Source organism: Rhipicephalus microplus, chromosome 8 (genome assembly GCF_043290135.1).
Source record: "Rhipicephalus microplus isolate Deutch F79 chromosome 8, USDA_Rmic, whole genome shotgun sequence".
NCBI lineage: Eukaryota > Metazoa > Arthropoda > Arachnida > Ixodida > Ixodidae > Rhipicephalus > Rhipicephalus microplus.
The window spans coordinates 125,105,286-125,132,310 of NC_134707.1; the positions used below are offsets into that span (position 1 = coordinate 125,105,286).

The window sequence follows — 27,025 nt, forward strand, 5'->3', positions numbered from 1 at the left end:
GCTGATCGCTTTGAAAAAATGTTCTGACGGAGATGAGAGTGCTGCACTACTGTCTCCGTGGCACAATTGGCTAGTGCGTTTGGCTGTTAATCGAAAGGTTGGAGATCAGAGCCTTCCCGGGAGCGGTGTGTCGCTTATTTTCGCGCTGATAGCTTTGGAAAAATGTTCTGACGGTGGTGAAAGTGCTGCACTACTGTCTCCGTGGCACAATTCGCTAGCCCGTTCGGCTGTTAACCGAAAGGTTGGAGGTTTGAGACCACCCGGGGGCGGTGTGTCGCATTTTTGCGCTGACAGCTTTGAAGAAATGTTCTGACGGTGGGGAGAGTGGAGCACGACTGTCTCCGTGGCGCAATTGGTTAGCGCGTTCGGCTGTTAACCGAAAGATTTGAGGTTTGAGCCTACCTGGGGGTGGTGTGCCGCTTTTTTTTTCTTTGCGCTGATAGCTTTTGCGAAATGTTCTGACAGTGGTGAGAGGGGAGCACGACTGTTTCCATGGCGCACTTGGCTAGCGCATTTGGCTGTTAACCGAAAGGTTGGAGGCTCGAGCCCTCCCGGGAGTGGTGTGTCCTTTTTTTCTTTGCGCTGATAGCTTTGGAGAAATGTTCTGACGGTGGTGAGAATGCGGCACAACTGTCCCAGTGGCGCAATTGGCTAGCGCGTTCGAGCATTAACCGGAAATTTGGAGGTTTGAGCCCACCCGGGGGCGGTGTGTCGCTTTTTTTTCTGCTGATAGCTTTTGAGAAATGTTCTGACGGTGGTGAGAGTAGAGCACGATTGTTTGCATGGCGCAATTGGATATCTTGTTCGGCTGTTAACCGAAAGGTTGGAGGCTCAAGCCCTCCCGGGAGTGGTGTGTCGCTTTTTTTTCTTTGCGCTGATAGCTTTGGAGAAATGTTCTGACGGTGGTGAGAGTGGAGCACGGCTGTCTCCGAGGCGCAATTGCCTAGCGCATTCGGCCGTAACCAAAAGGTTTGAGGTTTGAGCCGTCCCGGGAGCGGTGTGTCACTTTTTTTCTTCGCGCCGATAGCTTTGAAAAACTGGTCTGATGGAGGTGAGAGTGCTGCATTACTGTCTCCGCGGCACAATTGGCTAGCGCGTTCGGCTGTTAATCAAAAGGCTGGAGGTTCGAGCCCTCCCGGGAGCGTTGTGTCGCTTTTTTTTGCGCTGATAGCTTTGGAAAAATATTCTGACGACGGTGAGAGTGGAGCACGACTGTCTCCGGGGCACAATTGGCTAGCGCGTTCGGTGCTTAAACGAAAGTTTGGAGGTTCGAGCCCTCCTGCGAGTTGTGTGTCGCTTTTTTGCGCCTATAGCTTTCAAGAAATGTTCTGACGGTGCTGAGAGTGCTTCACTACTGTCTCCGTGACGCAATCGGCTAGCGCGTTCGGCTATTAACCGAAAGGTGGGAGGTTCGAGCCTACCCGGAGGTGGTGTGTCGCTTTTTTTTTCTTTGCGCTTATAGCTTTGGAGAAATGTTCTGACGTTGGTGAGAATGCTGCACTACTGTCCCAGTGGCGCAATTGGCTAGCGCGTTCGGCTGTTAACCGAAAGGTCGGAGGTTTGAGCCCACCCGGGGGCGGTGTGTCGCTTTTTTTTGCGCTGATAGCTTTAAAGAAATGTTCTGACGGTGGGGAGAGTGGAGCACGACTGTCTCCGTGGCACAAAGGGCTAGCGCGTTCAGTTAATAACCGAAAGTTTTGAGGTTTGAGCCCACCAGGGGGCGGTGTGTCGCTTTTTTTTTTTGCTGATGGCTTTTGAGAAATGTTCTGACGGTGGTGAGAGTGGAGCACGACTGTTTCTATGGCGCAATTGGCTAGCGCGTTCGGCTGTTAACCGAAAGGTTGGAGTTTAGAGCCCACCCGGGAGTGGTGTGTCGCTTTTTTTTCTTTGCGCTGATAGCTTTGGAGAAATGTTCTGATGGTGGTGAGAATGCTGCACTATGGTCTCAGTGGCGCAATTGGCTAGCGCGTTCGGCTGTTTACCGGAAGGTTGGAGGTTCGAGCCTACCCGGGGTGGTGTGTCGCTTTGTCATCTTCGCGCTGATAGCTTTATAGAAATATTCTGACGGAGGTGAGAGTGCAGCACGGCTGTCTCCTTGGCGCAATGGGCTAGCGCGTTCGGCCGTTAACCGAAAGGTTGGAGGTTCGAGCCCTCCCAAAGGCGGTGTGTCGTTTTTTTTCTTTGCGCTGATTGCTTTGGAAAAATGTTCTGACGATGGTGAGAGTGGAGCACGACTGTCTGCGGTGCACAATTGGCTAGCGCGTTCGGCGCTTAAACGAAAGTTTGGAGGTTCGAGCCTACCCGGAGGTGGTGTGTCGATTTTTTTTCTTTGCGCCTATAGCTTTGGAGAAATGCTCTGACGGAGGTGAGAGTGCCGCACTACTATATCCGTGGCACAATTGTCTAGCGCTTTCGGCTGTTAATCGAAAGGTTGGAGATAGGAGCCCTCCCGGGAGCAGTGTGTCGCTTTTTTTCACGGTGATAGCATTGGAGAAATGTTCTGACGGTGGTGAGAGAGGAGCACGATTGTCTCCGTGGCGCAATTGGCTAGCGCGATCGGCTGTTAACCGAAATGTTGGAGGATCGAGCCCTCACGGGAATGGTGTGTCGCTTTTTTTTCTTTGCGCTGATAGCTTTGGAGAAATGTTCTGACGGTGGTGAGAATGCTGCACTACTGTCCCAGTGGCGCAATTGGCAAGCGCGTTCGGCTGTTAACCGAAAGTTTGGAGGTTCGAGCCCTCCCGGGAGTGGTGTGTCGCTTTTTTTTGTGCTGATAGCTTTGGAGAAATGTTCTGACGGTCATCAAAATGCTGCACTACTGTCTGTGATGCGGGTTCTTGTTGCTGATTTGTTTCTCCTGGTTGAGCCCCGGAGAGTTTTTCTAATAAGGACAAAGCCGTTTGCTTAACAAACAACACCTAAACATTTACTGCAGAACTGAAGCAAAACTCAAACACAAACTACAAGAAATGAGTAGCTGGCTAAAAGCGGGATTTAGAAGGAAAACAAACATCTAAAGTCCCGAAACTGCCGACGGAAAGTCACAGCTACATGATGCAGTTCTGACGCGGTGATTCGGCGGTGCAGGGAAGAGAGCAAGTTCGATCTCACCAAAACGTTGCTGCTGTAATGGTGACGACGGCGTGTACCGATGCTCGCTGGCGGCGACGATGGAACGGGACTCGCTCGGTGATGCCTGTGGCGGCCCAGATTCGCCCGATGAGGTGGCTGGTTGCAAGGCTCAGGCCCGTGACCCGAACTGCCGTTGCTGCACCCGCACCGGAATCTGCAGGCCTTGGTCTCGACCGTTGAGGCAGCTCGCCGTCCTTGGAAGGCGTTGTCCGGAGGTCCAGACCGGGTGAAGTCCAGAAGGCTCAGGTCTGCCACCCGACTGCCTGTCTTCAGCTCCCAGCTGTGACCTTCCTCTTGCCTCGTTCACCTCGAACTACTAGCTCTTTTGCCCTTCAGGATTGGCTTCCTCTGGGGCACACTAGTCTCGTCCCGATTGGCCTTTTTAAAACTCCGTGGTGATCAGCCATTGGCCCTTGTTTGCTTTATGGTCTTGGATGCTTGCGCTCCACGCTCTCACGTGTACCGTTCCTCGGCGTCGTCGTTGTTCAGGCGACCCAGCACGTGCACTCGGTCATCCTTTAATTTCGCGCACTTTTCAATCATTCACAATTACGCGCACCAGTCGCATCACCATCGCATCACAATGGCCCCCTTTCGAAGAAGTTTTTCCCGTTGAAAAACTGTCGTTCGATGCGCACCACACAAGCTATCACAACACACCGATGGCACCACACTGCTTCTTCGTTGACATGTCTCACGTCGAAACACCGAGTCCACAGAACGTAACATTCAACCAACAACTATAAAAAAAGTTTTTGGCAGCAACTAAGAACAGTACAAATACAGTCATTAACTCCAGTAACAGTCCACCACACAAGCATAACCTTGTAATAATAACACACAGAACATATTCACTGCAACCTACTCATGTAGTCGGCTCCAACATTCTCGGATCCCTTTATATGTTCTACGTGAAAGTTGTACTCTTGCAGTACTAAACTCCACCGCAGAACTCTGCTGTTGAGGTGTTTTGCTCGAGATAAGTACTGCAACGGTTGGTGATCTGTTTGAACCGTGAAATATGTCCCATATAAAAATATGTGGAACTTTTCCACTGCCCACACCAACGCGAGACACTCCCGCTCGATTGTTGAGTAGTTCTGTTCTCGAGGCAGTAGCTGACGACTGGCGTATTTTACCGGGTATAAAACACCGTCGTGCTCTTGCATAAGGACTGCACCGATGCAAGAATCGGAGGCGTCACTGCGGAGTACAAATCCACGTTTGAGATCCGGAGCCTTTAAAATAGGTCCAGACGCCAGAGCTTGCTTTAGTGTTTCGAAAGCTGTCTGCCCTTCAATATTCCAATTGATCTTGTTACTCTCCCTTTTCTTTGTCATCTCTGTCAGAGGCAGTGCCTTCTCAGCGTAGTGAGGGATTAGATCACGATAATATCCTGCCAAGCCAAGAAACGAACGTAGTTGTTTCTTCGTAGTGGGTAATGGGGCTTTGGCGATTTTTATGATCGTGTCCTCTACCGGCTGAATTGTTCCATCTCCCAGTCGATGACCCAGGAACACAATCGACGTCATTCCAATCTCCGATTTCTGGGGCTTAATTTTGAGTCCTGCTTCTCGAATCCTATTCATCAGTTCACTCAGAGTCTGCATGTGTTCCTCCCAGGTTGTCGTAGCGACGAGAACATCATCGATATAATGAACGACGTTCGGGATGCCCTGAAGGAGACGTCTCATTAGCCGGGTAAACACTGCGGACGCTGTTTTGATACCGAATGGCATATAGAGGAAATGGTAGTGTCCCGATTGGGTGGAGAATGCCGTTTTTAGCCGGGATTCTTTGTCCAAGGGCACCTGCCAGTATCCTTTCGTAAGGTCAAACTTGGAAAAGAATTTTCTAGTGCCGATCTCTGTAAACAATACATCCGTTCTCGGAATTGGTTCTGCGTCGGAGACCAACACATCATTGATGCGACGGAAGTCGATGCAAGTACGGTAACTCTTATCGGGCTTCTTCACCAGCACCAATGGTGAGTTGTAAGGTGAGTCGGACCTTTCAATCACTCCGAGTCGCAGCATTTCTCCGACTTCTTTCTCAACTACCTCTTTCATTGCGAATGGTAACGGATATTGTGGAGTGTTGATAGGCTCGGACGTTGTCAGTTTAAGACGACACTCTAACAAGTTTGTCTTACCGGGGACTTCGGAAAAGACGTCTTTATGGGTGGCTAGGAGCTCGTCAATTTCTTCCCTTTGTCTATTCCTGAGGTTAGGACCAAGCTTGATAGCTTCAGTACCAAAGCCCTCAGTAGCTTTAAAGGTAGGCACTGGCGTGTCTGTCTCTTCCTCTTCCACTACAATGAAAGATGCGGACTGGGGTGATATTTCTGGAGGACGCTCTTCGTAGCGTTTTAACATGTTTATGTGGAACAGCTTGGTAGTATGTCCCATATCCAGCCAGTAGTCAGAGTCACCCTTCTTTCCTGTGACCCTGAAAGGTCCTTTCCAATGCATCATAAGCTTGTTTTCCGTCGTGGGAAGTAGTACGAGGGCGCGGTCTCCAACCTTTAGCCGACGCATCCGACTTCCCCGGTCATAGTATTTCTTCTGCGTTGTTTTAGCTCGTGACAGGTTTTCTTGTGCCAACTGCAATGTTTTTTCTAGGCGATCTCTGAGATCCAGGACATACCCATATGTTGTCTTCACTTCCTCGCTTTGATTGTCTCCGGTCCATAATTCTTTAAGTAGACTGAGAGGTCCTCGAACATTTCTACCGTAGATCAGCTCAAAAGGCGAAAATCCCAAGCTGGCTTGCGGGACTTCCCGGTACGCAAACAGGAGTGGGGCTAATAGTCGGTCCCATGTCTTGGGCTCCTCTTGGCACAATTTACGCAACATTTGCTTTAGTGTGCCATTAAATCTCTCCACTAAGCCATTACACATGGGATGATAGGGTGTGGAGCTGAGATGCTTGATCGCCAACAAGTCATTGACCTCTCTCATTAGCTCCGATGTAAAGCATGATGCCTGATCACAAAGTACCTCACGCGGGAACCCGATTCGAGAAAACATCTCTACCAGTGCCTCGGCTACTGTGGCTGAATCGATGGATGGCAGGGCTATTGCATCTGGGTATCTAGTAGCGAAGTCCACTAGTGTTAGTATATATCGATTACCCATGTGTGATATTGGCTTTAAAGGCCCGATAATGTCCACTGCCACTCTTTCGAATGGGGTGTCTATCAAAGGCATTCGACCTAGTGGTGCCTTACCAACTCTGCTCTTGGGGTAGGTTCGTTGGCATGCGTCACAAGAGCGCACGTATCTCCTCACTGCCTCTTGAACTCCTGGCCAGTAAAATGATTGTAGAACACGATCAATCGTTCTTTTTATTCCTTGATGCCCCGACATCAGGGTTTCGTGCGCCAAAGTAAGCACTTGGCTGCGCAATCTTTGGGGCACTACTACTTGTTGAATCACCTTACCAGATGGTAGGTGATAATAGCGGTATAGCAGCCCCTTTTCTATCTCGAACGAATAGGACTTTGATCCTCCCTGTAGCCCTTGACCTACTTTACTCCTGCAAGAATCTAGGGTCTTGTCCTGTTTTTGAGCGGCACTAAGATCCTTTCGGGTCGTCTTCAAGGTGGGTACATCGATTTCAGATGAGATTGACCGTTGCTCTCGGATTTTGATACCAACCACTGAAGACTTCAGGGTACCATCCTCTCTATCTGCTCCTTTTCCACTCGCTATATAGTTGGGGTAGGTTTTTACCGGAATCCTTTCCTCCCACTTGGTATCGGGGTCATGGACTTCACGTGAACCTGGTACATTTCCGACGATAAGGTCGTAGAGTGGGTTTGTCATGCATTTGACAATAGATGTACCAGAAAAATAAGGTGAATGAATTTCCACCTCCGCCTCAGGAACGATGATGCTACTGCCATCGGCTAAGAATAGCGTAGCGGTAGTACCTCTGAGGGCTTCATCGGGTACCAGAGAACGACGCACCACCAGTGTATTGCTACCCGTATCCCGCAACACTGAGACGGTTCGGCCAAAGATTCGGCCCTGTAACACGGGCATTTTGTGTGTGGCAAACTTCGGGTGAGTATTCACGGCGCCCGCCATGTCCTCTTCTTTGTCCGGTGAAAGCTTCACTTCCGTTGAGTGCTCCTCTGGCGACAAAAGACATGACGTCTTGTTGGCTGAACCGTTCTTCTTTGAGCAAGTTTTGGAATCATGCCCCGCCTTCTGACAATATCCACAGAAAGGTTGTTTTGGCCTTGATCGGCACTCCGATGCCCTGTTTCCCATTTTGCCACATACAAAACAACGTACTGCTCCTCTCTCCGAGTAACTACCACTTTTTTCCGTATTGCTTTTAGATTCCACTTTTTCTCGGAAAACTAACAGGTTGACTTGCCTCTGAGCTTCTAAAAAGTTATCTGAGGCCTCGGCCATGTCCTCTAGCTTGTTGAAGTTCTTTTCTCGCAGGAAAAGTGCCAAACGGTGATGACAGTTTCTTAAGAACTGTTCTGTAACTATCAAGTTACGAAGAGCCGAATATTCTTTTCCGGTCCTCGACATTTCGACCCAACGATCGAAAAAACTCAGTAGCCTAGTTGCGTACTGCTTGCCTGTTTCGCCGTCCTGTGGCTTGCTTTGTCGGAACTTTTCCCGATACCCTTCGGCCGTAAAACGGAAACGCTGGAGCAACGCCAACTTGGCTTTATCATAATCGAGTGAATCCTCCGGCGAAAGTCTTCCAAACACCTTTAAGGCTTCTCCGCTCAAACATAAACTTAAAGCTGTGGCCCATTTGTCCCTAGGCCATTCTTGACCGATGGCGACTCTCTCGAACCTTTTTAAATAGGCGTCCAAGTCGTCCCGGCTTTCATTAAATCCCGGTATCAACTTATGAGGATTCACGCTGCATGAAACACTCCTTTCTTGTGCTGAGCCTGGTGCTGAGTCAACAGTTCTTGTCTCTACACGGCTATTCTCAGCTTCGGCAAGTCTAAGACGCAGTTGCAGGTTTTGGTTCTCTAATTCCAGCTGCTCCTTCTTTGCGCGTGTCTCCAGTTCGAGCTGTTTTTCTTTTTCGCGCGTCTCGAGCTCAAGCTGCTCCTTCTTGGCCTGCGTCTCCCGTTCCAACTGTTCCTTTCGAGCTTCTCGTTCCGCAGCCCGTTCCTCTCGTGCTCGTGCCTCCTTCTCCTCGTACCATGCTTTAAAATCCGCCCCATCAATTCCCATGCGATCCGCCAAGGCCATTAGCTCTCGCATATTCGACATGATGTCAACCGCGTCAATAAATGAAGGTGTCAAACCAACGGCTTTGTCCTGTCGCTGCGGACGCCAGTTTGTGATGCGGGTTCTTGTTGCTGATTTGTTTCTCCTGGTTGAGCCCCGGAGAGTTTTTCTAATAAGGACAAAGCCGTTTGCTTAACAAACAACACCTAAACATTTACTGCAGAACTGAAGCAAAACTCAAACACAAACTACAAGAAATGAGTAGCTGGCTAAAAGCGGGATTTAGAAGGAAAACAAACATCTAAAGTCCCGAAACTGCCGACGGAAAGTCACAGCTACATGATGCAGTTCTGACGCGGTGATTCGGCGGTGCAGGGAAGAGAGCAAGTTCGATCTCACCAAAACGTTGCTGCTGTAATGGTGACGACGGCGTGTACCGATGCTCGCTGGCGGCGACGATGGAACGGGACTCGCTCGGTGATGCCTGTGGCGGCCCAGATTCGCCCGATGAGGTGGCTGGTTGCAAGGCTCAGGCCCGTGACCCGAACTGCCGTTGCTGCACCCGCACCGGAATCTGCAGGCCTTGGTCTCGACCGTTGAGGCAGCTCGCCGTCCTTGGAAGGCGTTGTCCGGAGGTCCAGACCGGGTGAAGTCCAGAAGGCTCAGGTCTGCCACCCGACTGCCTGTCTTCAGCTCCCAGCTGTGACCTTCCTCTTGCCTCGTTCACCTCGAACTACTAGCTCTTTTGCCCTTCAGGATTGGCTTCCTCTGGGGCACACTTGTCTCGTCCCGATTGGCCTTTTTAAAACTCCGTGGTGATCAGCCATTGGCCCTTGTTTGCTTTATGGTCTTGGATGCTTGCGCTCCACGCTCTCACGTGTACCGTTCCTCGGCGTCGTCGTTGTTCAGGCGACCCAGCACGTGCACTCGGTCATCCTTTAATTTCGCGCACTTTTCAATCATTCACAATTACGCGCACCAGTCGCATCACCATCGCATCACACTGTCCCAGTGGCGCAATTGGCTAGCGCGTTCGGCTGTTAACCGAAAGGTTGGAGGTTCGAGCCTACCTTGGGGTGGTGTGTCGCTTTTTTTTCTTTGTGCTGATAGCTTTTGAGAATTGTTCTGACGGTGGTGAGAGTGGAGCACGACTGTTTCCTTGGCGCAATTGGCTAGCGCATTCGGCCGTAACCGGAAGGTTGGAGGTTCGAGCCCTCCCGGGAACGGTGTGTCACTTTTTTTCTTCGCGCTGATCGCTTTGAAAAAATGTTCTGACGGAGATGAGAGTGCTGCAATACTGTCTCCGTGGCACAATTGGCTAGTGCGTTTGGCTGTTAATCGAAAGGTTGGAGATCAGAGCCTTCCCGGGAGCGGTGTGTCGCTTATTTTCGCGCTGATAGCTTTGGAAAAATGTTCTGACGGTGGTGAAAGTGCTGCACTACTGTCTCCGTGGCACAATTCGCTAGCCCGTTCGGCTGTTAACCGAAAGGTTGGAGGTTTGAGCCCACCCGGGGGCGGTGTGTCGCATTTTTGCGCTGATAGCTTTGAAGAAATTTTCTGACGGTGGGGAGAGTGGAGCACGACTGTCTCCGTGGCGCAATTGGTTAGCGCGTTCGGCTGTTAACCGAAAGATTTGAGGTTTGAGCCTACCTGGGGGTGGTGTGCCGCTTTTTTTTTCTTTGCGCTGATAGCTTTTGCGAAATGTTCTGACAGTGGTGAGAGGGGAGCACGACTGTTTCCATGGCGCAATTGGCTAGCGCATTTGGCTGTTAACCGAAAGGTTGGAGGCTCGAGCCCTCCCGGGAGTGGTGTGTCCTTTTTTTCTTTGCGCTGATAGCTTTGGAGAAATGTTCTGACGGTGGTGAGAATGCGGCACAACTGTCCCAGTGGCGCAATTGGCTAGCGCGTTCGAGCATTAACCGGAAATTTGGAGGTTTGAGCCCACCCGGGGGCGGTGTGTCGCTTTTTTTTCTGCTGATAGCTTTTGAGAAATGTTCTGACGGTGGTGAGAGTGGAGCACGATTGTTTGCATGGCGCAATTGGATATCTTGTTCGGCTGTTAACCGAAAGGTTGGAGGCTCAAGCCCTCCCGGGAGTGGTGTGTCGCTTTTTTTTCTTTGCGCTGGTAGCTTTGGAGAAATGTTCTGACGGTGGTGAGAGTGGAGCACGGCTGTCTCCGAGGCGCAATTGCCTAGCGCATTCGGCCGTAACCAAAAGGTTTGAGGTTTGAGCCGTCCCGGGAGCGGTGTGTCACTTTTTTTCTTCGCGCCGATAGCTTTGAAAAACTGGTCTGATGGAGGTTAGAGTGCTGCATTACTGTCTCCGCGGCACAATTTGCTAGCGCGTTCGGCTGTTAATCAAAAGGCTGGAGGTTCGAGCCCTCCCGGGAGCGTTGTGTCGCTTTTTTTGCGCTGATAGCTTTGGAGAAATGTTCTGATGGTGGTGAGAGAGGAGCACGGCTGTCTCTGTGGCACATTGGCTAGCGCGTTCAGCTGTTAACCAAAAGGTTGGAGGTTTGAGCCCACCCAGGGGCGGTTCGTCACTTTTTTTGCGCTGATAGCTTTGAAGAAATGTTCTGAGGGTGGGGAGAGTGGAGCACGACTGTCTCCGTGGCGCAATAGGCTAGCGCGTTCAGCTATTAACCGAAAGTTTGGAGGTTTGAGCCCACCCAGGGGCGGTCTGTCGCTTTTTTTTCCGCTGATGGCTTTTGAGAAATATTCTGACGGTGGTGAGAGTGGAGCATGACTGTTTCCAAGGCGCAATTGGCTAGATCGTTTGGCTGTTAACTGAAAGGTCGGATGCTCAAGCCCTCCTGGGAGTGGTGTGTCGCTTTTTTTTCTTTGCGCTGTTAGCTTTGGAGAAATGTTCTGACGGTGGTGAGAATGCTGCACTACTGTCCCAGTGGCGCAATTGGCTAGCGCATTAGGCTGTTAACCGAAAGGTTGGAGGTTCGAGCCTACCCGGGGGTGGTGTGCCGCTTTTTTTTTCTTTGCGATGATAGCTTTGGACAAATGTTCTGACGAAGGTGAGAGTGCTGCACTACTGTCTCCGTGACGCAATCGGCTAGCGCATTCGGCCGTATCCAAAAGGTTTGAGGTTCGAGCCCTCCCGAGACCGGTGTGTCACTTTTTTTCTTCGTGCTGATAGCTTTAAAAAATGTTGTGACGGAGGTGAGACTGCTGCACTACTGTCTCCGTGGCACAATTGGCTAGCGCGTTCGGCTGTTAACCGAAAACTTGGAGGTTCGAGCCTACCCGGGGGTGGTGTGTCGCTTTTTTTCTTTGCGCTGATAGCTTTGGAGAAATGCTCTGATGGTGGTGAGAGTGGAGCACGGCTGTCTCCGAGGCACAATTGCCTAGCGCATTCGGCCGTAACCAAAAGGTTTGAGGTTCGAGCCTTCCTGGGAGCGGTGTGTCACTTTTTTTTCTTCGCGCTGATAGCTTTGAAAAAATGTTCTGACGGAGGTGAGAGTGCTGCACTACTGTCTCCGTGGCACAATTCGCTAGCGCGTTCGGCTGTTAATCGAAACGCTGGAGGTTCGAGCCCTCCCGGGAGCGGGTGTGTCGCTTTTTTTGCGCTGATAGCTTTGGAGAAATGTTCTGACGGTGGTGAGAGAGGAGCACGACTGTCTCCGTGGTGCGATTGGCTAGCGCGTTCGGCTGTTAACCGAAAGTTTGGAGGTTTGAGCCCACCCAGGGGCGGTCTGTCACTTTTTTTCTTTTCCCTGATAGCTTTGGAGAAATGTTCTGACAGAGGTGAAAGTGGAGCACGACTGTCTCCGTGGCGCAATTGACTAGCGCGCTCGGCTGTTAACCGAAACGTTTGAGGTTTGAGCCCCCCGGGGGCGGTGTGTCGCTTTTTTTGCGCTGATAGCTTTGAAGAAATGTTCTCACAGTGGGGAGAGTGGAGCACGACTGTCTTCGTGGCACAAAGAGCTAGCGCGTTCAGCTATTAACCGAAAGTTTAGAGGTTTCAGCCCACCAGGGGGCGGTGTGTCGCTTTTTTTCCGCTGATGGCTTCTGAGAAATGTTCTGACGGTGGTGATAGTGGAGCACGACTGTTTCCATGGCGCAATTGGCCAGCGCGTTCGGCTGTTAACCGAAAGGTTGGAGTTTCGAGCCCTCCCGGGGGTGGTGTGTCGCTTTTTCATCTTCGCGCTGATACCTTTGGAGAAATGTTCTGACGGAGGTGAGAGTGCAGCACGGCTCTCTCCGTGGCGCGATGGGCTAGCGCGTTCGGCCGTTAACCGAAAGGTTGGAGGTTCGAGCCCTCTCAAAGGCGGTGTGTCGCTTTTTTTGCGCTGATAGCTTTGGAAAAATATTCTGACGATGGTGAGAGTGGAGCACGACTGTCTCCGGGGCACAATTGGCTAGCGCGTTCGGCGCTTAAACGAAAGTTTGGAGGTTCGAGCCCTCCTGCGAGTTGTGTGTCGCTTTTTTTGCGCTTATAGCTTTCAAGAAATGTTCTGACTGTGCTGAGAGTGCTTCACTACTGTCGCCGTGACGCAATCGGCTAGCGCGTTCGGCTATTAACCGAAAGGTTGGAGGTTCGAGCCTACCCGGAGGTGGTGTGTCGCTTTTTTTTTCTTTGCGCTTATAGCTTTGGAGAAATGTTCTGACGGTGGTGAGAATGCTGCACTACTGTCCCAGTGGCGCAATTGGCTAGCGCGTTCGGCTGTTAACCGAACGGTTGGAGGTTCGAGCCCTCCCGGGAGTGGTGTGTCGCTTTTTTTCTTTCCGCTGATAGCTTTGGAGAAATGTTCTGACGGTGGTGAGATTGCTGGACTACTGTCCCAGTGGCGCAATTTGCTAGCGCGTTCGCCGAGGTTCGAGCCCTCCCAAAGGCGGTGTGTCGCTTTTTTTTTTGCGCTGATAGCTTTGGAAAAATATTCTGACGATGGTGAGAGTGGAGCACGACTGTCTCCAGAACACAATTGGCTAGAGCGTTCGGCGCTTAAACGAAAGTTTGGAGGTTCGAGCCCTCCTGCGAGTTGTGTGTCGCTTTTTTTGCGCTTATAGCTTTCAAGAAATGTTCTGACGGTGCTGAGAGTGCTTCACTACTGTCTCTGTGACGCAATCGGCTAGCGCGTTCGGCTATTAACCGAAAGGTTGGAGGTTCGAGCCTACCCGGGGGTGGTGTGTCGCTTTTTTGCGCTGATAGCTTTGAAGAAATGTTCTGACGGTGGGGAGAATGGAGCACGACTGTCTCCGTGGCGCAATTGGTTAGCGCGTTCGGCTGTTAACCGAAAGATTGGAGGTTCGAGCCTACCTGGGGGTGGTGTGCCGCTTTTTTTTTCTTTGCGCTGATAGCTTTTGCGAAATGTTCTGACAGTGGTGAGAGTGGAGCACGACTGTTTCCATGGCGCAATTGGCTAGCGCATTTGGCTGTTAACCGAAAGGTTGGAGGCTCGAGCCCTCCCGGGAGTGGTGTGTCCTTTTTTTCTTTGCGCTGATAGCTTTAAAAAATGTTGTGACGGAGGTGAGACTGCTGCACTACTGTCTCCGTGGCACAATTCGCTAGCGCGTTCGGCTGTTAATCGAAACGCTTGAGGTTCGAGCCCTCCCGGGAGCGCGTGTGTCGCTTTTTTGCGCTGATAGCTTTGGAGAAATGTTCTGACAGAGGTGAGAGTGGAGCACGACTGTCTCCGTGGCGCAATTGACTAGCGCGCTCGGCTGTTAACTGAAACGTTTGAGGTTTGAGCCCAACCGGGGGCGGTGTGTCGCTTTTTTTTTGCGCTGATAGCTTTGAAGAAATGTTCTCACGGTGGGGAGAGTGGAGCACGACTGTCTCCGTGGCACAAAGGGCTAGCGCGTTCAGCTATTAACCGAAAGTTTGGAGGTTTCAGCTCACCAGGCGGCGGTGTGTCGCTTTTTTTCCGCTGATGGCTTTTGAGAAATGTTCTGACGGTGGTGAGAGTGGAGCACGACTGTTTCCATGGCGCAATTGGCTAGCGCGTTCGGCTGTTAACCGAAAGGTTGGAGTTTCGAGCCCTCCCGGGGGTGGTGTGTCGCTTTTTCATCTTCGCGCTGATACCTTTGGAGAAATGTGCTGACGGAGGTGAGAGTGCAGCACGGCTCTCTCCGTGGCGCGATGGGCTAGCGCGTTGGGCCGTTAACCGAAAGGTTGGAGGTTTCAGCCCTCCCAAAGGCGGTGTGTCACTTTTTTTTGCGCTGATAGCTTTGGAAAAATATTCTGACGATGGTGAGAGTGGAGCACGACTGTCTCCGGGGCACAATTGGCTAGCGCGTTCGGCGCTTAATCGAAAGTTTGGAGGTTCGAGCCCTCCTGCGAGTTGTGTGTCGCTTTTTTTGCGCTTATAGCTTTCAAGAAATGTTCTGACGGTGCTGAGAGTGCTTCACTACTGTCTCCGTGACGCAATCGGCTAGCGCGTTCGGCTATTAACCGAAAGGTTAGAGGTTCGAGCCTACCCGGAGGTGGTGTGTCGCTTTTTTTTCTTTGCGCTTATAGCTTTGGAGAAATGTTCTGACGGTGGTGAGAATGCTGCACTACTGTCCCAGTGGCGCAATTGGCTAGCGCGTTCGGCTGTTAACCGAAAGGTTGGAGGTTTGAGCCCACCCGGGGGCGGTGTGTCGCTTTTTTTTTGCGCTGATAGCTTTGAAGAAATGTTCTGACGGTGGAGAGAGTGGAGCACGACTGTGTCCGTGGCACAAAGGGCTAGCACGTTCAGTTATTAACCGAAAGTTTTGAGATTTCAGCCCACCAGGGGGCGGTGTGTCGCTTTTTTTCCGCTGATGGCTTTTGAGAAATGTTCTGACGGTGGTGAGAGTGGAGCACGACTGTTTCTATGGCGCAATTGGCTAGCGCGTTCGGCTGTTAACCGAAAGGTTGGAGTTTAGAGCCCACCCGGGAGTGGTGTGTCGCTTTTTTTTTCTTTGCGCTGATAGCTTTGGAGAAATGTTCTGATGGTGGTGAGAATGCTGCACTATGGTCTCAGTGGCGCAATTGGCTAGCGCGTTCGGCTGTTTACCGAAAGGTTGGAGGTTCGAGCCTACCCGGGGTGGTGTGTCGCTTTGTCATCTTCGCGCTGATAGCTTTATAGAAATATTCTGACGGAGGTGAGAGTGCAGCACGGCTGTCTCCTTGGCGCAATGGGCTAGCGCGTTCGGCCGTTAACCGAAAGGTTGGAGGTTCGAGCCCTCCCAAAGGCGGTGTGTCGTTTTTTTTTCTTTGCGCTGATTGCTTTGGAAAAAATGTTCTGACGATGGTGAGAGTGGAGCACGACTGTCTGCGGTGCAGAATTGGCTAGCGCGTTCGGCGCTTAAACGAAAATTTGGAGGTTCGAGCCTACCCGGAGGTGGTGTGTCGATTTTTTTTTCTTTGAGCCTATAGCTTTGGAGAAATGCTCTGACGGAGGTGAGAGTGCCGCACTACTGTATCCGTGGCACAATTGTCTAGCGCGTTCGGCTGTTAATCGAAAGGCTGGAGATAGGAGCCCTCCCGGGAGCGGTGTGTCGCTTTTTTTCGCGGTGATAGCTTTGGAGAAATGTTCTGACGGTGGTGAGAGAGGAGCATGACTGTCTCCGTGGCGCAATTGGCTAGCGCGTTCGGCTGCTAACCGAAAGTTTGGAGGTTCGAGCCCTCCCGGGAGTGGTGTGTCGCTTTTTTTTGTGCTGATAGCTTTGGAGAAATGTTCTGACGGTCATGAAAATGCTGCACTACTGTCCTAGTGGCGCAATTGGCTAGCGTGTTCGGCTGTTAACCGAAAGGTTGGAGGTTCGAGCCTACCTTGGGGTGGTGTGTCGCTTTTTTTTCTTTGCGCTGATAGCTTTGGAGAAATGTTCTGACGGTGGTGAGAGAGGAGCATGACTGTCTCCGTGGCGCAATTGGCTAGCGCGTTCGGCTGTTAACCGAAAGTTTGGAGGTTCGAGCCCTCCCGGGAGTGGTGTGTCGCTTTTTCTTTGCGCTGATAGCTTTGGAGAAATGTTCTGATGGTGGTGAGAATGCTGCACTATGGTCTCAGTGACGCAATTGGATAGCGCGTTCGGCTGTTTACCGAAAGGTTGGAGGTTCGAGCCTACCCGGGGTGGTGTGTCGCTTTGTCATCTTCGCGCTGATAGCTTTATAGAAATATTCTGACGGAGGTGAGATTGCAGCACGGCTGTCTCCTTGGCGCAATGGGCTAGCGCGTTCGGCCGTTAACCGAAAGGTTGGAGGTTCGAGCCCTCCCAAAGGCGGTGTGTCGTTTTTTTTTCTTTGCGCTGATTGCTTTGGAAAAAATGTTCTGACGATGGTGAGAGTGGAGCACGACTGTCTGCGGTGCAGAATTGGCTAGCGCGTTCGGCGCTTAAACGAAAGTTTGGAGGTTCGAGCCTACCCGGAGGTGGTGTGTCCATTTTTTTTTCTTTGCGCCTATAGCTTTGGAGAAATGCTCTGACGGTGGTGAGAGTGGAGCACGACTGTTTCCTTGGCGCAATTGGCTAGCGCATTCGGCCGTAACCGAAAGGTTGGAGGTTCGGGCCCTCCCGGGAATGGTGTGTCACTTTTTTTTTCTTCGCGCTGATCGCTTTGAAAAAATGTTCTGACGGAGATGAGAGTGCTGCACTACTGTCTCCGTGGCACAATTGGCTAGTGCGTTTGGCTGTTAATCGAAAGGCTGGAGATCGGAGCCTTCCCGGGAGCGGTGTGTCGCTTATTTTCGCGCTGATAGCTTTGGAAAAATGTTCTGACGGTGGTGAGAGTGCTGCACTACTGTCTCCGTGGCACAATTCGCTAGCCCGTTCGGCTGTTAACCGAAAGGTTGGAGGTTTGAGCCCACCCGGGGGCGGTGTGTCGCTTTTTTTGCGCTGATAGCTTTGAAGAAAAGTTCTGACGGTGGGGAGAGTGGAGCACGACTGTCTCCGTGGCGCAATTGGCTAGCGCATTCGGCTGTTACCCGAAAGATTGGAGGTTCGAGCCTACCTGGGGGTGGTGTGCCGCTTTTTTTTTCTTTACGCTGATAGCTTTTGCGAAATTTTCTGACAGTGGTGAGAGTGGAGCACGACTGTTTCCATGGCGCAATTGGCTAGCGCATTTGGCTGTTAACCGAAAGGTTAGAGGCTCGAGCCCTCCCAGGAGTGGTGTGTCCTTTTTTTCTTTGCGCTGATAGCTTTGGAGAAATGTTCTGACGGTGGTGAGAATGCGGCACAACTGTTCCAGTGGCGCAATTGGCTAGCGCGTTCGGCTGTTAACCGAAAGTTTGGAGTTTCGAGCCTACCCGGGGGTGGTGTGTCACTTTTTTTCTTTGCGCTGATAGCTTTGAAGAAATGTTCTGACGGTGGGGACAGTGGAGCACGACAGTCTCCGTGGCGCAACTGGCTAGCGCGTTCGGGCATTAACCGGAAATTTGGAGGTTTGAGCCCACCCGGGGGCGGTGTGTCGCTTTTTTTCTGCTGATAGCTTTTGAGAAATGTTCTGACGGTGGTGAGAGTGGAGCACGATTGTTTGCATGGCGCAATTGGATAGCTTGTTCGGCTGTTAACCGAAAGGTTGGAGGCTCGAGCCCTCCCGGGACTGGTGTGTCGCTTTTTTTGTGCTGATAGCTTTGAAGAAATGTTCGGACGGTGGTGAGAAGGCTGCACTACTGTCCCAGTGGCGCAATTGGTTAGCGCGTTCGGCTGTTAACCGAAAGGTTGGAGGTTCGAGCCTACCCTGGGGTGGTGTGTCGCTTTTTTTTCTTTGCGCTGATAGCTTTTGCGAAATGTTCTGACGGTGGTGAGAGTGGAGCACGACTGTTTCCATGGCAATATTCGCTAGCGCGTTTGGCTGTTAACCGAAAGGTTGGAGGCTCGAGCCCTCCCGGGAGTGGTGTGTCACTTTTTTTCTTTGGGCTGATAGCTTTGGAGAAATGTTCTGACGGTGGTGAGAAAGCGGCACTACTGTCCCAGTGGCGCAATTGGCTAGCGCGTTCGGCTGTTAACCGAAAGGTTGGAGGTTCGAGCCTACGCGGGGGTAGTGTGTCGGTTTTTTTCTTTGCGCTGATAGCTTTGGAGAAATGTTCTGACGGTGGTGAGAGTGGAGCACGGCTGTCTCCGAGGCGCTATTGCCTAGCGCATTCGGCCGTAACCAAAAGGTTTGAGGTTTGAGCCGTCCCGGGAGCGGTGTGTCACTTTTTTTCTTCGCGCTGATAGCTTTGAAAAAATGTTCTGACGGTGGTGAGAATGCTGCACTACTGTCCCAGTGGCGCAATTGGCTAGCGCGTTCAGCTGTTAACCAAAAGGTTGGAGGTTCGAGCCCTCCCGGGAGTGGTGTGTCGCTTTTTTTCTTTGCCCTGATAGCTTTGGAGAAATGTTCTGACGGTGGTGAGATTGCTGGACTACTGTCCCAGTAGCGCAATTGGCTAGCGCGTTCGGCTATTAACCGAAAAGTTGGAGGTTCGAGCCTACCTGGGGGTGGTGTTTCGCTTTTTTTTCTTTGCGCTGATAGCTTTTGAGAATTGTTCTGACGGTGGTGAGAGTGGAGCACGACTGTTTCCTTGGCGTAATCGGCTAGCGAGTTCGGCTGTTAACCGAAAGATTGGAGGCTCGAGCCCTTCCGGGAGTGGTGTGTCACTTTCTTTTCTTTGCGCCTATAGCATGTGAGAAATGTTCTGACGGTGGTGAGAATGCGGCACTACTGTTCCAGTGGCGCAATCGGCTAGCGCGTTCGGCTGTTAACCGAAAGTTTGGAGGTTCAAGTTTACCTGGGGGTGGTGTGTCGCTTTTTCATCTTCGCGCTGATAGCTTTGGAGAAATGTTCTGGCGGAGGTGAGAGTGGAGCACGACTGTCTCCATGGCGCCATTGGCTAGCGTGCTCGCCTGTTAACCGAAAGGCTGGAGGTTTGAGCCCACCCGGGAGTGGTGTGTCACTTTTTTTCTTTGCGCTGATAGCTTTGGAGAAATGTTCTGACGGTGGTGAGAATGCGGCACTACTGTCCCAGTGGCGCAATTGGCTAGCATGTTCGGCTGTTAACCGAAAGTTTGGAGGTTCGAGCCTACCCGGGGGTGGTGTGTCGCTTTTTTTTCTTTGCGCTGATAGCTTTGAAGAAATGTTCTGACGGTGGGGAGAGTGGAGCACGACTGTCTCCGTGGCGCAATTGGTTAGCGCGCTCGGCTGTTAACCGAAAGGTTGGAGGTTTGAGCCCACCCGGGGGCGGTGTGTCGCTTTTTTTTCTGCTGATAGCTTTTGAGAAATGTTCTGACGGTGGTGAGAGTCGAGCACGATTGTTTGCATGGCGCAATTGGATAGCTTGTTCGGCTGTTAACCGAAAGGTTGGAGGCTCGAGCCCTCCTGGGAGTGGTGTAACGCTTTTTTTTGTGCTGATAGCTTTGAAGAAATGTTCTGACGGTGGTGAGAATGCTGCACTACTGTCCCAGTGGCGCAATTGGTTAGCGCGCTCGGCTGTTAACCGAAAGGTTGGAGGTTCGAGTCTACCCTGGGGTGGTGTGTCGCTTTTTTTTTCTTTGCGCTGATAGCTTTTGCGAAATGTTCTGACGGTGGTGAGAGTGGAGCACGACTGTTTCCATGGCAATATTGGCTAGCGCGTTTGGCTGTTAACCGAAAGGTTGGAGGCTCGAGCCCTCCCGGGATTGGTGTGTCACTTTTTTTCTTTGCGCTGATAGCTTTGGAGAAATGTTCTGACGGTGGTGAGAATGCGGCACTACTGTCCCAGTGGCACAATTGGCGGCGTTCGGCTGTTAACCGAAAGGTTGGAGATTCGAGCCTACCCGGGCGTGGTGTGTCGCTTTTTTTTCTTTGCGCTGATAGCTTTGGAGAAATGTTCTGACAGTGGTGAGATTGGAGCACGGCTGTCTCCGAGGCGCAAAGGCCTAGCGCATTCGGCCGTAACCAAAAGGTTTGAGGTTTGAGCCGTCCCGGGAGCGGTGTGTCACTTTTTTCTTCGCCCTGATAGCTTTGAAAAAATGTTCTGACGGTGGTGAGAATGCTGCACTACTGTCCAAGTGGCGCAATTGGCTAGAGCGTTCGGCTGTTAACCGAAAGGTTGGAGGTTCGAGCCCTCCCGGGAGTGGTGTGTCGCTTTTTTTCTTTGCGCTGATAGCTTTGGAGAAATGTTCTGACGGTTGTGAGATTGCTGGACTACTGTCCCAGTGGCGCAATTGGCTAGCGCGTTCGGCTATTAACCGAAAAGTTGGAGGTTCCAGGCTACCTGGGGGTGGTGTGTCGCTTTATTTTTCTTTGCGCTGATAGCTTTTGAGAATTGTTCTGACGGTGGTGAGAGCGGAGCACGACTGTTTCCTTGGCGTAATCGGCTAGCGCGTTCGGCTGTTAACCGAAAGGTTAGAGGCTCGAGCCCTTCCGGGAGTGGTGTGTCACTTTCTTTTCTTTGCGCATATAGCATGTGAGGAATGTTCTGACGGTGGTGAGAATGTGGCACTACTGTTCCAGTGGCGCAATCGGCTAGCGCGTTCGGCTGTTAACCGAAAGTTTGGAGGTTCAAGTTTACCCGGGGGTGGTGTGTCGCTTTTTCATCTTCGCGCTGATAGCTTTGGAGAAATGTTCTGGCGGAGGTGAGAATGGAGCACGACCGAAACGCAGCCGGGGGCGGTGTGTCGCTTTTTTTGCGCTGATAGCTATGAAGAAATGTTCTGACGGTGGGGAGAGTGGAGCACGACTGTCTCCGTGGCACAAAGGGCTAGCGCGTTCAGTTATTAACCGAAAGTTTTGAGGTTTCAGCCCACCAGGAGTTGTGTGTCGCTTTTTTTTCCGCTGATGGCTTTTGAGAAATGTTCTGACGGTGGTGAGAGTAGAGCACGACTGTTTCTATGGCGCAATTGGCTAGCGCGTTCGGCTGTTAACCGAAAGGTTGGAGTTTAGAGCCCACCCGGGAGTGGTGTGTCGCTTTTTTCTTCTTTGCGCTGATAGCTTTGGAGAAATGTTCTGATGGTGGTGAGAATGCTGCACTATGGTCTCAGTGGCGCAATTGGCTAGCGCGTTGGGCTGTTTACCGAAAGGTTGGAGGTTCGAGCCTACCCGGGGTGGTGTGTCGCTTTGTCATCTTCACGCTGATAGCTTTATAGAAATATTCTGACGGAGGTGAGAGTGCAGCACGGCTGTCTCCTTGGCGCAATGGGCTAGCGCGTTCGGCTGTTAACCGAAAGGTTGGAGGTTCGAGCCCTCCCAAAGGCGGTGTGTCGTTTTTTTTTCTTTGCGCTGATAGCTTTGGAGAAATGTTCAGACGGTGGTGAGAATGCTGCACTACTGTCCCAGTGGCGCAATTGGCTAGCGCGTTCGGCTGTTAACCGAAAGTTTTGAGGTTCGAGCCCTCCCGGGAGTGGTGTGTCACTTTTTTTGTGCTGACAGCTTTGGAGAAATGTTCTGACGGTCATGAAAATGCTGCACTACTGTCCCAGTGGCGCAATTGGCTAGCGTGTTCGGCTGTTAACCGAAAGGTTGGAGGTTCGAGAATTGTTCTGACGGTGGTGAGAGTGGAGCACGACTGTTTCCTTGGCGCAATTGGCTAGGGCATTCGGCCGTAACCAAAAGGTTGGAGGTTCGAGCCCTCCCGGGAACGGTGTGTCACTTTTTTTTCTTCGCGCTGATCGCTTTGAAAAAATGTTCTGACGGAGATGAGAGTGCTGCACTACTGTCTCCGTGGCACAATTGGCTTGCGCGTTTGGCTGTTAATCGAAAGGCTGGAGATCGGAGCCTTCCCGGGAGCGGTGTGTCGCTTATTTTCGCGCTGATAGCTTTGGAAAAATGTTCTGACGGTGGTGAGAGTGCTGCACTACTGTCTCCGTGGCACAATTCGCTAGCCCGTTCGGCTGTTAACCGAAAGGTTGGAGGTTTGAGCCCACCCGGAGGCGGTGTGTCGCTTTTTTTGCGCTGATAGCTTTGAAGAAATGTTCTGACGGTGGGGAGAGTGGAGCACGACTGTCTCCGTGGCGCAATTGGTTAGCGCGTTCGGCTGTTAACCGAAAGATTGGAGGTTCGAGCCTACCTGGGGGTGGTGTGCCGCTATTTTTTTCTTTGCGCTGATAGCTTTTGCGAAATGTTCTGACAGTGGTGAGAGTGGAGCACGACTGTTTCCATGGCGCAATTGGCTAGCGCATTTGGCTGTTAACCGAAAGGTTGGAGGCTCGAGCCCTCCCGGGAGTGGTGTGTCCTTTTTTTCTTTGCGCTGATAGCTTTAAAAAAATGTTGTGACGGAGGTGAGACTGCTGCACTACTGTCTCCGTGGCACAATGGGCTAGCGCGTTCGGCTGTTAACCGAAAACTTGGAGGTTCGAGCCTACCCGGGGACGGTGTGTCGCTTTTTTTTCTTTGCGCTGATAGCTTTGGAGAAATGCTCTGACGGTGGTGAGAGTGGAGCACGGCTGTCTCCGAGGCGCAATGGCCTAGCGAATTCGGCCGTAACCAAAAGGTTTGAGGTTCGAGCCTTCCTGGGAGCGGTGTGTCACTTTTTTTTCTTCGCACTGATAGCTTTGAAAATATTTCTGACGGAGGTGAGAGTGCTGCACTACTGTCTCCGTGGCACAATTCGCTAGCGCGTTTGGCTGTTAATCGAAACGCTTGAGGTTCGAGCCCTCCCGGGAGCGGGTGTGTCGCTTTTTTTGCGCTTATAGCTTTCAAGAAATGTTCTGACGGTGCTGAGAGTGCTTCACACTGTCTCCGTGACGCAATCGGCTAGCGCGTTCGGCTATTAACCGAAAGGTTGGAGGTTCGAGCCTACCCGGAGGTGGTGTGTCGCTTTTTTTTCTTTGCGCTGATAGCTTTGGAGAAATGTTCTGACGGTGGTGAGAAAGCGGCACTACTGTCCCAGTGGCGCAATTGGCTAGCGCGTTCGGCTGTTAACCTAAAGGTTGGAGGTTCGAGCCTACGCGGGGGTAGTGTGTCGCTTTTTTTTCTTTGCGCTGATAGCTTTGGAGAAATGTTCTGACGGTGGTGAGAGTGGAGCACGGCTGTCTCCGAGGCGCTATTGCCTAGCGCATTCGGCCGTAACCAAAAGGTTTGAGGTTTGAGCCGTCCCGGGAGCGGTGTGTCACTTTTTTTCTTCGCGCTGATAGCTTTGAAAAAATGTTCTGACGGTGGTGAGAATGCTGCACTACTGTCCCAGTGGCGCAATTGGCTAGCGCGTTCAGCTGTTAACCAAAAGGTTGGAGGTTTTTAGCCCTCCCGGGAGTGGTGTGTCGCTTTTTTTCTTTGCCCTGATAGCTTTGGAGAAATGTTCTGGCGGTGGTGAGATTGCTGGACTACTGTCCCAGTGGCGCAATTGGCTAGCGCGTTCGGCTATTAACCGAAAAGTTGGAGGTTCGAGCCTACCTGGGGGTGGTGTTTCGCTTTTTTTTCTTTGCGCTGATAGCTTTTGAGAATTGTTCTGACGGTGGTGAGAGTGGAGCACGACCGTTTCCTTGGCGTAATCGGCTAGCGCGTTCGGCTGTTAACCGAAAGATTGGAGGCTCGAGCCCTTCCGGGAGTGGTGTGTCACTTTCTTTTCTTTGCGCCTATAGCATGTGAGAAATGTTCTGACGGTGGTGAGAATGTGGCACTACTGTTCCAGTGGCGCAATCGGCTAGCGCGTTCGGCTGTTAACCGAAAGTTTGGAGGTTCAAGTTTACCCGGGGGTGGTGTGTCGCTTTTTCATCTTCGCGCTGATAGCTTTGGAGAAATGTTCTGGCGGAGGTGAGAGTGGAGCACGACTGTCTCCGTGGCGCCATTGGCTAGCGTGCTCGCCTGTTAACCGAAAGGTTGGAGGTTCGAGCCCACCCGGGAGTGGTGTGTCACTTTTTTTCTTTGCGCTGATAGCTTTGGAGAAATGTTCTGACGGTGGTGAGAATGCGGCACTACTTTCCCAGTGGCGCAATTGGCTAGCATGTTCGGCTGTTAACCGAAAGTTTGGAGGTTCGAGCCTACCCGGGGGTGGTGTGTCGCTTTTTTTTCTTTGCGCTGATAGTTTTGAAGAAATGTTCTGACGGTGGGGAGAGTGGAGCACGACTGTCTCCGTGGCGCAATTGGTTAGCGCGCTCGGCTGTTAACCGAAAGGTTGGAGGTTTGAGCCCACCCGGGGGCGGTGTGTCGCTTTTTTTTCTGCTGATAGCTTTTGAGAAATGTTCTGACGGTGGTGAGAGTGGAGCACGATTGTTTGCATGGCGCAATTGGATAGCTTGTTCGGCTGTTAACCGAAAGGTTGGAGGCTCGAGCCCTCCCGGGAGTGGTGTAACGCTTTTTTTTGGGCTGATAGCTTTGAAGAAATGTTCTGACGGTGGTGAGAATGCTGCACTACTGTCCCAGTGGCGCAATTGGTTAGCGCGCTCGGCTGTTAACCGAAAGGTTGGAGGTTCGAGCCTACCCTGGGGTGGTGTGTCGCTTTTTTTTTCTTTGCGCTGATAGCTTTTGCGAAATGTTCTGACGGTGGTGAGAGTGGAGCACGACTGTTTCCATGGCAATATTGGCTAGCGCGTTTGGCTGTTAACCGAAAGGTTGGAGGCTCGAGCCCTTCCGGGAGTGGTGTGTCACTTTTTTTCTTTGCGCTGATAGCTTTGGAGAAATGTTCTGACGGTGGTGAGAATGCGGCACTACTGTCCCAGTGGCACAATTGGCTAGCGCGTTCGGCTGTTAACCGAAAGGTTGGAGGTTCGAGCCCTCCCGGGAGTGGTGTGTCGCTTTTTTTCTTTGCGCTGATAGCTTTGGAGAAATGTTCTGACGGTTGATAGATTGCTGGACTATTGTCCTAGAGGCGCAATTGGCTAGCGCGTTCGGCTATTAACCGAAAATTTGGAGGTTCCAGGCTACCTGGGGGTGGTGTGTCGCTTTATTTTTCTTTGCGCTGATAGCTTTTGAGAATTGTTCTGACGGTGGTGAGAGCGGAGCACGACTGTTTCCTTGGCGTAATCGGCTAGCGCGTTCGGCTGTTAACCGAAAGGTTAGAGGCTCGAGCCCTTCCGGGAGTGGTGTGTCACTTTTTTTTCTTTGCGCATATAGCATGTGAGGAATGTTCTGACGGTGTTGAGAATGCGGCACTACTGTTCCAGTGGCGCAATTGGCTAGCGCGTTCGGCTGTTAACCGAAAGTTTGGAGGTTCAAGTTTACCCGGGGGTGGTGTGTCGCTTTTTCATCTTCGCGCGGATAGCTTTGGAGAAATGTTCTGGCGGAGGTGAGAGTGGAGCACGACTGTTTCCGTGGCAATATTGGCTAGCGCGTTTGGCTGTTAACCGAAAGGTTGGAGGTTTGAGCCGTCCCGGGAGCAGTGTGTCACTTTTTTTCTTCGGGCTGATAGCTTTGAAAAAATGTTCTGTTGGAGGTGAGAGTGCTGCACTACTGTCTCCGTGGCACAATTGGCTAGCGCATTCGGCTGTTAATCGAAAGGCTGGAGGTTCGAGCCCTCCCGGAAGCGTTGTGTCGCTTTTTTTGCGCTAATAGCTTTGGAGAAATGTTCTGACGGTGGTGAGAGAGGAGCACGACTGTCTCCGTGGCGCAATTGCCTAGCGCATTCGGCTGTTAACCGAAAGTTTGGGGGTTTGAGCCCAACCAGGAGCGGTGTGTCGCTTTTTTTTCCGCTGATAGCTTTCGCGAAATGTTCTGACGGTGGTGAGAGTGGAGCACGACTGTTTTCATGGCGCAATTGGCTAGCGCGTTTGGCTGTTAACCGAAAGGTTGGAGGCTCGAGCCCTCCCGGAAGTGGTGTGTCACTTTTTTTCTTTGCGCTGATAGCTTTGGAAAAATGTTCTGACGGTTGTGAAAGTGGAGCACGGCTGTCTCCGAGGCGCAATTGGCCAGCACATTCGGCCGTAACCGAAAGGTTGGAGGTTCGAGCCCTCCCGGGAACGGTGTGTCACTTTTTTTTCTTCGCGCTGATAGCTTTGGAAAAATGTTCTGACGATGGTGAGAGTGGAGCACGACTGTTTCCTTGGCGTAATCGGCTAGCGCGTTCGGCTGTTAACCGATAGGTTGGAGGCTCGAGCCCTCCCGGGAGTGGTGTGTCACTTTTTTTCTTTGCGCTTATAGGTTTGGAGAAATGTTCTGACGGTGGTGAGAATGCGGCACTACTGTCCCTACGGCGCATTTGGCTAGCGCGTTCGGCTGTTAACCGAAAGGTTGAAGGTTCGAGCCTACCCGGGGGTGGTGTGTCGCAATTTTGTCTTTGCGCTGATAGCTTTGGAGAAATGTTCTGACGGTGGTTAGAGTGGAGCACGGCTGTCTCCGAGGCGCAATTGACTAGCGCATTCGGCCGCAACCAAAAGGTTTGAGGTTTGAGCCGTTCCGGGAGCAGTGTGTCACTTTTTTTCTTCGCGCTGATAGCTTTGAAAAAATGTTCTGTTGGAGGTGAGAGTGCTGCACTACTGTCTCCGTGGCACAATTGGCTAGCGCGTTCGGCTGTTCATCGAAAGGCGTGAGGTTCGAGCCCTCCCGGGAGCGTTGTGTCGCTTTTTTTGCGCTGATAGCTTTGAAGAAATGTTCTGACGGTGGTGAGAGTGGAGCACGGCTGTCTCCGAGGCGAAATTGGCCAGCAGATTCGGCCGTAACAGAAAGTAGGAGGTTCGAGCCCTCCCGGGAACGGTGTGTCAATTTTTTTTCTTTGCGCTGTTAGCTTTGGAGAAATGCTCTGACGGTGGTGAGAATGCTGCACTACTGTCCCAGTGGCGCAACTGGCTAGCGCGTTAGGCTCTTAACCGAAAGGTTGGAGGTTCGAGCCTACCCGGGGGTGGTGTGCCACTTTTTTTTCTTTGCGACGATAGCTTTGGAGAAAT

At 51.7% G+C, this 27,025-nt stretch overlaps 6 non-coding genes across 6 annotated transcripts; all 6 read left to right on the forward strand.

Annotated features, from left to right (window-relative positions):
• Positions 1-1,505: 1,505 nt before the first annotated feature.
• On the forward strand, positions 1,506-1,579 carry TRNAN-GUU (transfer RNA asparagine (anticodon GUU)). Its single transcript has one exon. It is a non-coding gene; the product is annotated as a tRNA-Asn (tRNA).
• Positions 1,580-15,879: 14,300 nt separating this feature from the next.
• On the forward strand, positions 15,880-15,956 carry TRNAS-GCU (transfer RNA serine (anticodon GCU)). Its single transcript has one exon. It is a non-coding gene; the product is annotated as a tRNA-Ser (tRNA).
• A 215-nt stretch (positions 15,957-16,171) lies between these two features.
• TRNAN-GUU (transfer RNA asparagine (anticodon GUU)) lies at positions 16,172-16,248 on the forward strand. Its single transcript has one exon. It is a non-coding gene; the product is annotated as a tRNA-Asn (tRNA).
• A 1,679-nt stretch (positions 16,249-17,927) lies between these two features.
• TRNAN-GUU (transfer RNA asparagine (anticodon GUU)) lies at positions 17,928-18,001 on the forward strand. The gene has a single exon. It is a non-coding gene; the product is annotated as a tRNA-Asn (tRNA).
• Positions 18,002-19,401: 1,400 nt separating this feature from the next.
• On the forward strand, positions 19,402-19,475 carry TRNAN-GUU (transfer RNA asparagine (anticodon GUU)). Its single transcript has one exon. It is a non-coding gene; the product is annotated as a tRNA-Asn (tRNA).
• A 4,799-nt stretch (positions 19,476-24,274) lies between these two features.
• TRNAN-GUU (transfer RNA asparagine (anticodon GUU)) lies at positions 24,275-24,348 on the forward strand. Its single transcript has one exon. It is a non-coding gene; the product is annotated as a tRNA-Asn (tRNA).
• The last annotated feature ends 2,677 nt before the right edge of the window (positions 24,349-27,025 follow it).